Source organism: Apium graveolens, chromosome 9 (genome assembly GCF_009905375.1).
Source record: "Apium graveolens cultivar Ventura chromosome 9, ASM990537v1, whole genome shotgun sequence".
Classification (NCBI taxonomy): Eukaryota; Viridiplantae; Streptophyta; class Magnoliopsida; order Apiales; family Apiaceae; genus Apium; species Apium graveolens.
The window spans coordinates 182,825,689-182,835,353 of record NC_133655.1 but is presented as its reverse complement, the minus strand read 5'-3'; positions in this window follow the sequence as shown (position 1 = coordinate 182,835,353).

The following is a 9,665-nucleotide window of genomic DNA, read 5'->3' as shown; positions in this document are numbered from 1 at the left end:
CTTATTAGTTAACTTGTTCAACTTCTGATAACCAACACGTGGTCTTAACCAACACTATTATAATCTTGTGAAAGAGTTCCTTTGGTTTTAAATCATCACTTCTTAAAAATTATTGCAGTCAAACCACCATGCCTTCATCTCCCCTTATGCCTTTCCATACTTAACCTTCTTTGTTGATCCATTTATAAGCATCAAATTTACCATAACTCACATACTTGAGTGGGGAAAGCCCAAACATTCCTTGATAAACACACTCAAAGTTTGTTCGTAACTAGCATTTCTTCGATCTTGAATCTTAATGACAAATATCTCCCACATGGTTGAGGTATGCTTCATCTCCACAACGCATTAATCGATTATCTGGTTATTATTAAAAATTTCTTCAATCGCTTCTGTTGTCCTTTCATTCATTTTCCTTATCTGATATACGCAACTTTACTTTCTTATTTATCTAGTTAATTTACCTCATACGGCTTGCTAACTAATCCAATGCACGCCAAAATCTCATACTTGAAACGTATCATGTATATAGATTTCCGCCTTTGATTTGATGTCCTTGTAACAACTACGTTATTGGCATAATGGTTCTTCTCTGCACGTAAGTGTCCACCATTTATTGGCTTGCAATTATCCACATAACTCCCTCTGCTATACGGGTTCATTTCACTTCCTTTTAAAATATTAAAAGAATAGACCTTACATAAGAAGGAATTTGTGTATATGATTCTGATTGAAACCTTTTTGTAAGGAATAAGAGTACAAGGAAACAATCGAAAGGATCCATAAATCAACAAATTATGATTGAAGAAGAAAGAATGAATAATAATTTAAATTTGAATGAGACAATTATTTTTGTACTCAAGATGGCCAATCTTTCATACTATATGACATACAACACATGATTAGGTGGCGTCCCACCAGACTCTTCGTCATTTCGATAAAACGTAACACCATAACACTGCTTGTCCCAATCAGAAAATAATATTTTGAAAGAGGAATGATTTGAAAGAGATTCAACAATTTTTTTACCACCTTATAGAGCTGATCATGAAAGAAGTTCATACTTTACTCGAGATTTATAAGAATATATAGGATTATAGGAAAAAATGATATCATTGGTCTCCATCCACATTTCATCCGTTTACAACTTCAACGCTTGTCCAATCAATAAATCCCATTCCGAGTCATATATTAACTTTAGAAAGTTCTCTATAATGCTTTCTTAAATCGATAATTAGACTAATTTCCCATTTATTAAGTCTTGTATCTTCACCGTCGAACTTCCATGTTCAATATTTCTATAATTCGACCCTATTTGCACTCTTTACGAGATTTACAATCGAAACTTCAAATTTTGCTTACGCTATTGATCATTCGACATATCAACTCCTTTGCTAATAACAATCTTCCTTTAGAAAGTCTGGAGATTTCTTCAATCTTCTTTGCTCGTACTAGGCTTCTTGTAATCGATATATTCTTTGAACTCTAATCGTCTCAGAAATTGAATAAACAGTTCCTCCATACATTGTTCTGTCATTAAATTTATCAAACAATATTTGCATTCCTCTGCTAGGAACATTCAAATCTTCTCCATAATAGCGGGTCCATTTGACCTTCTAAACAAACCATACTAACTTCTAGAACAAGTATTTTTCTAGATAATCTGAATCTTATAACAAACGAGAAACTCAAGTAGTAGTTTGACAACCAAGTTTTCAAAACTTGTTTTGTTTAAAGGATTTTAAAAAAAAATTGTTAAGAAAATCTCTTTTGAAAGCTGTTTAAAATTTCAGAAATCACACACTTACTCGTTATTACTATATGAGTTGGTTGTTGTCCTTCTCATCCACTATCAAGTATCATTTTAGGGAAACACTCAGATAAGAGCTCATTCATGTCCTTTTATCTTCTACCCTTTATTTGGTCCATTTTTGCCTTCATTGATTGACAAAAATTACCGTTACTGTTTCATATTATCTTATTCATAACTTCACTTCTAGTCTTCCATACTGATATCACTCTCATCATTATCTCTTTCGATTACTAAGTATACCAAATCTATCTAATAATTATCAAATCTATTTTTTTATATATATAAAAAGGTCGACTAATATCTCATCACATTAGTACTATACGTATCACGTTTGGTTATAACATCATCACCTAATTCCAAGAAAACTATCGATCTTCCAATCTTCTCAAACTCCATTGAAATCCATCTAGCTCACTCCCCAAGATAATCATGGTTGGCACACTAACTAGTAGCTCTGTATAACCTGGTAGCAACTATTCTTCAGAATACCTAAATTCTCTCTCTAGGTTCCTTCTTACCTTTCTTAATACCTCGTGTAGTCACCATATATTATAGCTCTCGAATCCATCCTCATAGGTGCTATTACTTCATAAGACGGGTTTTAAACTGATGGTATAGGACAAGGTGTAGGGGAGACAGAAAAGATGCACTCACTGATGAATATCCGGTAGAACCAGAATCAGCATGTGGGGGATTCTCGAATAGGTAGTCTCGCATCAGGGAATGAGATACTAGCTTGAAAAGGTGCAACCGTCGCAACCGGACGTGATATGGCTAACACAGATGGGAGAGCAGAGCGTGAATCAGATGATAGTCCTCCGACTGAAGCCTCCGACTGAACAGACGATGTAACACCCCCAAATCCGGGGTCGGGGATCCGGGTTGTCACGAGTTCCATTTCCCTTAATAACACCCAATCTTAATAATTAATCAACTACTCTATACTGTGACCCCACAATAAACACACACACCACACGTTATAGTCTCAGAGATGAACATCCAAAAATAATCACAAGTCATTTTATTCCATAATTATCTACCAATACACCTTAAAAGGTTTTCTGAATAAATTTACATTTTCTTTGCCATTATTACAATTCATAAATATACATAATCTGATACATCAAAAGTTGAAAGCCTAGCCTATTGGTAGTTCCTACCTCAGCTACAGCGACATCAACGCCTATAGGAAACTGCGGAACGTTTCCTATCCGCTCGCGAATTGGGAGCTTGGTCCTGTTCATCTTTTCTATCTGTTGTTGTGTGATGAAAGAAGAAAGCAAGGGTGAGCAGCAAGCCCACCAAAATAATATGTATAATGATTAACAATATATGAGCCTTCTCATAGTACTCATGAAAGTCTTGGTCAAAAGAAATGAACCAAGTTTGATATCTTAATGTGATGAAATCGCAAAATATTCAGTATATATACATATATACTTTTCAAAATCTTGGAAGTCCTCTTCCATGTATAATATACACAAAGTTCCAGTGTATAACTGTATAAAAATACCGTTGCAAGGTGATCTCATATATCTAACCTTGTCTCAATGTTTTTCTGAAAATCTTTGTCATGCATAAGATAATCCTTTACTAGATATAAGTTTATAAGATGAAGTTACAAGATACTCCAATATACTTATATCTTTTCCAAATACTACTTGAACTACCACCGTTCAAGTTATAATTAGTTCAAAAGTTCATCACATAGATGAGACTACAAGATAATACTTGAATAGATTCAATCTTTGAAATATTATTGAATGAAATGAAGTTACGAGATACTTCATTAAATCCCGATATATATATACACCTATATATATCTCTCATACATTTCCTGAAAACCTCTGTCATGTAAAGTATGAACAGGGTTGCAATATCCAATGAATTTGGAAAGAAAAGAAATTTTGGCATAAACCTGATATCTTGCTGATCAGGCAAAGATACCAATAAGTAACCTTTTCTACTAGTAGATGGATGAATCCCCCACCGGTCATCACCCTGGCCACATAAGGACCTTGTGCTGGACCGCCACCCGGCCTCTTACGCGTTGATGGACTGCCACCCAGCCACTTACACTTTGATAGACCGTACCCCGGCCTGTCGCTTATGCCGACTCAATTAGATGGGCTTACTTCCCGAACGTTGGGTAAGTAATCAATTCATTTGTTTTCTCAAAACAGCAACCACGTTGCGAATGTAAAATGCACCACAGAGCTGGATCCCCCAGGTTTTGATCGAGTATTTAAATCCCCTTTGAAAGGAAGATCTTAAATATAAAAAATGAGTTTTGGGGTCCACTCTAACTTTAAAAATCATTTTGAAGACTCGAAAACATTTTTAAGAATGTTTGGAGTACTGCTGATTTATTAAAATAAATCAGTCCCGATATATTAGAAAATATCTGAATATTATTATTTAAATAATATTCTCATAAAGATAATCCTTATAAAAATAATCGAAGTAGAAGTTTTAAAACTTATACTTGAAATGGATATTAAATAACCAAAGATATACTTATATGAAAGTACTATCTTTATTTGAATAATCGAAAATAAGTTTGATTATCGAAACATTATTCTTTAATAAAATTAAATAATAAGCGGAGTCATAATACCTCGAATGAATATTATAAATAATATTCATTAAATAAAATAAACGGAGTCATACATCCTCCAATGAATATCCAATTAATAATCATTAAATAATATAAACTGAGTCATAAGCCCTCGAATGAATATTCGAAATAATATTCAATAATAAAATAAAGGAGTCATAAGTCCTCGGATGAATATTCGAAATAATATTCAATAATAAAATAAAGGAGTCATAAGTCCTCGGATGAATATTCGAAATAATATTCAATAATAAAATAAAGGAGTCAAAAGTCCTCAGATGAATATTCGAAACAATATTCAATAATAAAATAAAGTTAAAGTTATCGAATAAACCTTATTCGATTAATAGTTTTGAAAACTATAACCATATATATATAAATATATATATATTATACTCGGGAACATCGACTCCCGGTTTAGAAATATGTTCACCTTTTGATCCCCTATACTAAGGGTAAATTCAAATACCGCTTATCTCTAGCATAGGTATTATGCAACTGTAAGCATTTTCACCAACAGATATATAATCCAAGAATATGAAACAGGCATGCATATATACCATATCACATGCTACAATATATCGCAAGAATTTGCTAATAACAAATATGCATTTATCGCAAGATCATGCATATACACATATACATCACAACAACAGTATAACGGGTAGAAAACTTGCCTGAGCGACTGGGGGTTACGAATGGCTCGGGACGAGTCTGGTAACCTATAAGCAACAAGTAAGTTGGAATTAAACCAAAGTCACTTGTAAATCTATACTCTAACCAACTCAGACTCTAACGCTCGTTTTGCGCTTACTGATTCTCTTAAGTCACTCGAGTACCCTCGACTCCACCATTTTTAATAAATTAACCATTATGAGTTTTAAGGCGATTCCTTCGCGAGTATCTTGCCAACTGCCTATTACACCTTACATAAATGTTTCATACTTCAATTAGTCCTTTAAGGTCTTTAACCTATGTTTCAAAGTAAGGCGAGGGGTAAGGGTTTCGTTCGCGAAACGCCGTTACTTAAAATGGTCGTTTCTCCTAAACTGTACATCGGAATCAAACGAACTACATATCAAAACGAAGCTTGTAACATGAAATATCTAAACATGGCAATGGTCATAATCTAGCAGGGAGTTCTCGGGTCCAAATGTTATGAACAAAAGCAGTCTAAAGTAAATCGGACATTACGACGGCTATGTTTACGCGATTACCAATGTTTAAACTACTCCAATTAACCACCAACCAACTCATAACCATCAATACAACAAAACTTCACCTAAACCATACCACATCAGTCCATAATCTCCAAGGTTTTCAACTCAAACAACCACAATCAAGACCTATGAACTATAATCAAGCTTCAATTACCAAAACACTTCCAAATCAAACCAAACTACTAATAATCACAATCCATGCTTCTCATTTCACAAAACCAACCATTAAACTTACTAACAAATAAAGTAAAGGCTAGGGTTTGAAGTTTATACCTTCCTTGGGAGGTGTTAAGTTGCTAGGAAGCCTTAGGGAGCCTCCTACAAGCTTGATCTTTCCAAAGAAATCAAGAACACAAAGTTAGGCTTTGAAGTTTCTAATAGTCCGATTTAAAGAACTGTAAAAATTAGGGTCTTACCATGATTATTTGGACGAGACTTGTGAACAAGAGTTGTAGGCCATCTCAATACCTTTCCAATGAGCTATAGAACATAATATTTGAGTGAGAAATGAAGGAGATACAGTTTTAGTGTGCTGGTTCTGTTTTGGCCGAGAGCAATGGAAATGGGGGAGGAAATGCTTTTGCTTTTTTGTGTTGGTGGAATAATGTGGTGGATAATGATGGGTTGTCTTGATATTTTGCTAGGTTAATAATAAACAAAGGAGTTAGTGGAAGATGATCTCACCATTTGCCATGTGTTGGTGATTTATGGTGAGATGAGATCATCCCTAGTTAACTATATAATTAACTAGACATTCCTTCCTAACTATCACTTGGTTTCTTGTTTGATCAACCATCCACTTGCCTTGCCACTTGCAAAGGTATTTACAAGAGTCGTTATTCATTTCTTTGTCCGGTTATCACTCAATCTCATTGATCGTTTGGTTAAATACCTTAATGGTTTTATTGATAAAATCTTCTTGGTATTTTTAATACCTAAATTAATTCTCCTTTATAATCCTTGAATTTAAAATCCTTCATCTTAGTATTAATTCCTTAAATCCCTTAATTTCTGGTGGAAATCTCGGGGAAAAATAAAAGTGCTCATTTTCAAAATCCGACAGCTTTTACATACACTTATTTTCTTTATGGAATACTAATACGATCTTAGAATTTCCATAACAGTACTCCTATATATCGTGGTCTGATAATTTTTCTTAATCAGCATTGTCAGCAAAAGTTACTATTCATCCGGGTTTCAAAAATCACCAAAAATTGGGGTTATTACAGTCTCCCCTCCTTAAAAGGATTCCGTCCCGGAATCAGATAGAAAACAGTTGGGGATGCTTTTCTAGCATTGTGCCTTCTAACTCTCTAGTCAATTTTCCACATTATGGTTCTACCACCAAACTCTGACTAGTTTGATAACCCTTCTCCTAAGCACTTGTCCCTTTTCGATCTATAACCCTTCCTGGTTGCTCCATATAGGTTACGTCTGGTTGCATGTCTATGCGCTCATATGCCGCTATTTATCTGGCATCCGAATTACATTTTCTTAACATTGATACGTGGAACACGTTATGAACTTGCTACATATTCGGGGGTAGGGCTAGCTCATATGCTATCTTCCCAATATGTCTTAATATATCCAAGGGTCCAACAATTCGTGGACTTAGCTTCCCTTTCTTTCTGAACCTCATCCTTCCTTTCCAAGGGAATACCTATAACAACACTAGGTCCCCTATTTCATACTCTTTGTCCTTTCGAGTCAAATCAACATACCTCTTATGTCCATCTTGGGCTACTACCAGCCGTCCTCTGATTAGATCTATTATATCCTTGGTCCCTTGGACCACTGCTGGTCTGAACATCTAGCACTCTGCAACTTCATTCTGATACAAGGGAGATCGACATCTCTTTCTGTATAGGGCCTCGTAAGGCGACATTCCAAAACTTTCATATCATCCATCGTCATAAGAAAACTCAATTCGTGCTAAGTGATCATTCTAAACTCTTTCAAGTCTATTGCACCGGCTCTCATCATAGCTTCTATCATTATAGCTTTTGCTTCTCAATACCCATTCTTTTCCAGTTCGTAATCGCTACTACCTTCCGTTCCTAATATTATACTGGTTATACTTTTGCTCGTTAGCGTTCTATAACCTTTTAATAACCACATCAACCTTAGTATCACGAATGTGTTTCCATTCCGAATACTACCATAACTTTATTACTCCTTTTTCAGCTGTATCTATTTCCCAAAGTTTGATCAATCATATAGAAGTAAAGGAATTTGTTGAGAGATCACTATGATCATGAACACTTGTTATATCGCATAGTTAGTACAGAAGGTGGCCAGCCTTTAGTACTTGACAAGTAATTAAACAATAGATGGTATCCTACTAGGCTTCTATCACACAAATAGATAGTCATTCGGCAATACCTCCCCTTCTGGAAGGGTTGATCTTCTCAGCTTACATGAAATGAAAAGAAGAGAAAAGAATGAAATGAAGAGAATTGTATATATGAAAAAAAATATACTGCCACAAAATATCTGGCTTGGAACCTACCTCTGAATTATAGAGGTTTGTCATAGGAGAACAAATCATATACGTATATATATATCAACATCAAGTATTATCGCATCGCATTTCACATGCTTAAATATTTTTGCTATTCCGTCCATCATTCTATGGACCCATGCTCTTCCTCGAGCTTATACACAATCACCTTTGAAACTCCCTCGACATTGAAAATCGAATCTGGGATCCCATTCTAGACATCATCGTTACTAGAATTCTATGCTTGCATCGCAACCTTCCTCGTATAGTCATACGACCCTCAATTGATAAGGAGGAATAAATATTCAATAGGTAAATAATCTACTTAATTAGTCTATTCAATGATAACTTATACACTACCACGACCTGATTAGTGGTACTTAATCTCAACATCCATTCCAATACAACAATCATGGTTGTAATCGACTCATTACTCGCAGAATCATTGCTGCACTACTATGGTCCACCACTGACTTACTATCGTCATTCACTTTCTATGAAATCTTAATATCTAACCATACGGAGTCCATATATGTCGTATCAAATCCTTCTAAGGAGGTAACATAATCACCATTCACGATTCATGAAGAACACTCCTGATTCTGACATACATACATGACATGAAGCAGATAAAATTGCAGAAGAGTTTCGCTCAAAGAAACGATAGCAGGTTAATACCATTCTTAATCATATGCCTTCAATAGAAGACTTAACTCAAAGGTTTATTTAGTCTTTTTTGAAACATATTCCTGGAGTATTCTCAAGATAGTATCTTCTGAGATAGATAGCCCACTCATGGCGATTACATGAATTAAACCTTTACCAACTACTATTACGGTTGGGTATTGCATAGTCATCAGAAGGAATGTCAATCTTTCAAACCATAATACAACCTTCACAGCCTTAACCATTATCGCTATATTCCTCTGGCACGAGCGCCTATAATTGTCCTCTTACACTTAAAGTGTCGGTCACCTCTTTGGCCTTTCTTGATAGTAATATTTCCTTACAATCAATGTTATTTTAACCACCTCCAAATAAATTTTCTACCTTATTTCAATCACTGCTTTTGTGAAGATGTTTTCCTTAAAATCTGATGAGTAAAAAAAAAATATCACCATTTTTCCATAAGTTATTGCCTCAGTCTTTAGAGGTTAATCACTGTCACGACTGACTCTCAATCATACTTAGAACATCTTTTATCTTAGGTCCTAATTGCCCTGAACAATTTCGACCTTTACTGGTTCGATCCATACTTTCTCGTGGTTTAACACGTGCCCCACTTGGCATCATTATAATTACGTCATATCTCCTTTATCAACATTTCTATTCTTGAGAATTTTGAATATTACCTTTCTCCTTGTAAAACCTCTAAGGTTATCCTTGATTCCTTCCTCCTGTATTCCCTAGATACAGGGCATATCAAAATACCCTTTACTAATACTAGAACCATTATCTATATGCTACTGAAAAATTTCTCCACTGATACTTAAAGGTCATCATTACCTTAATATT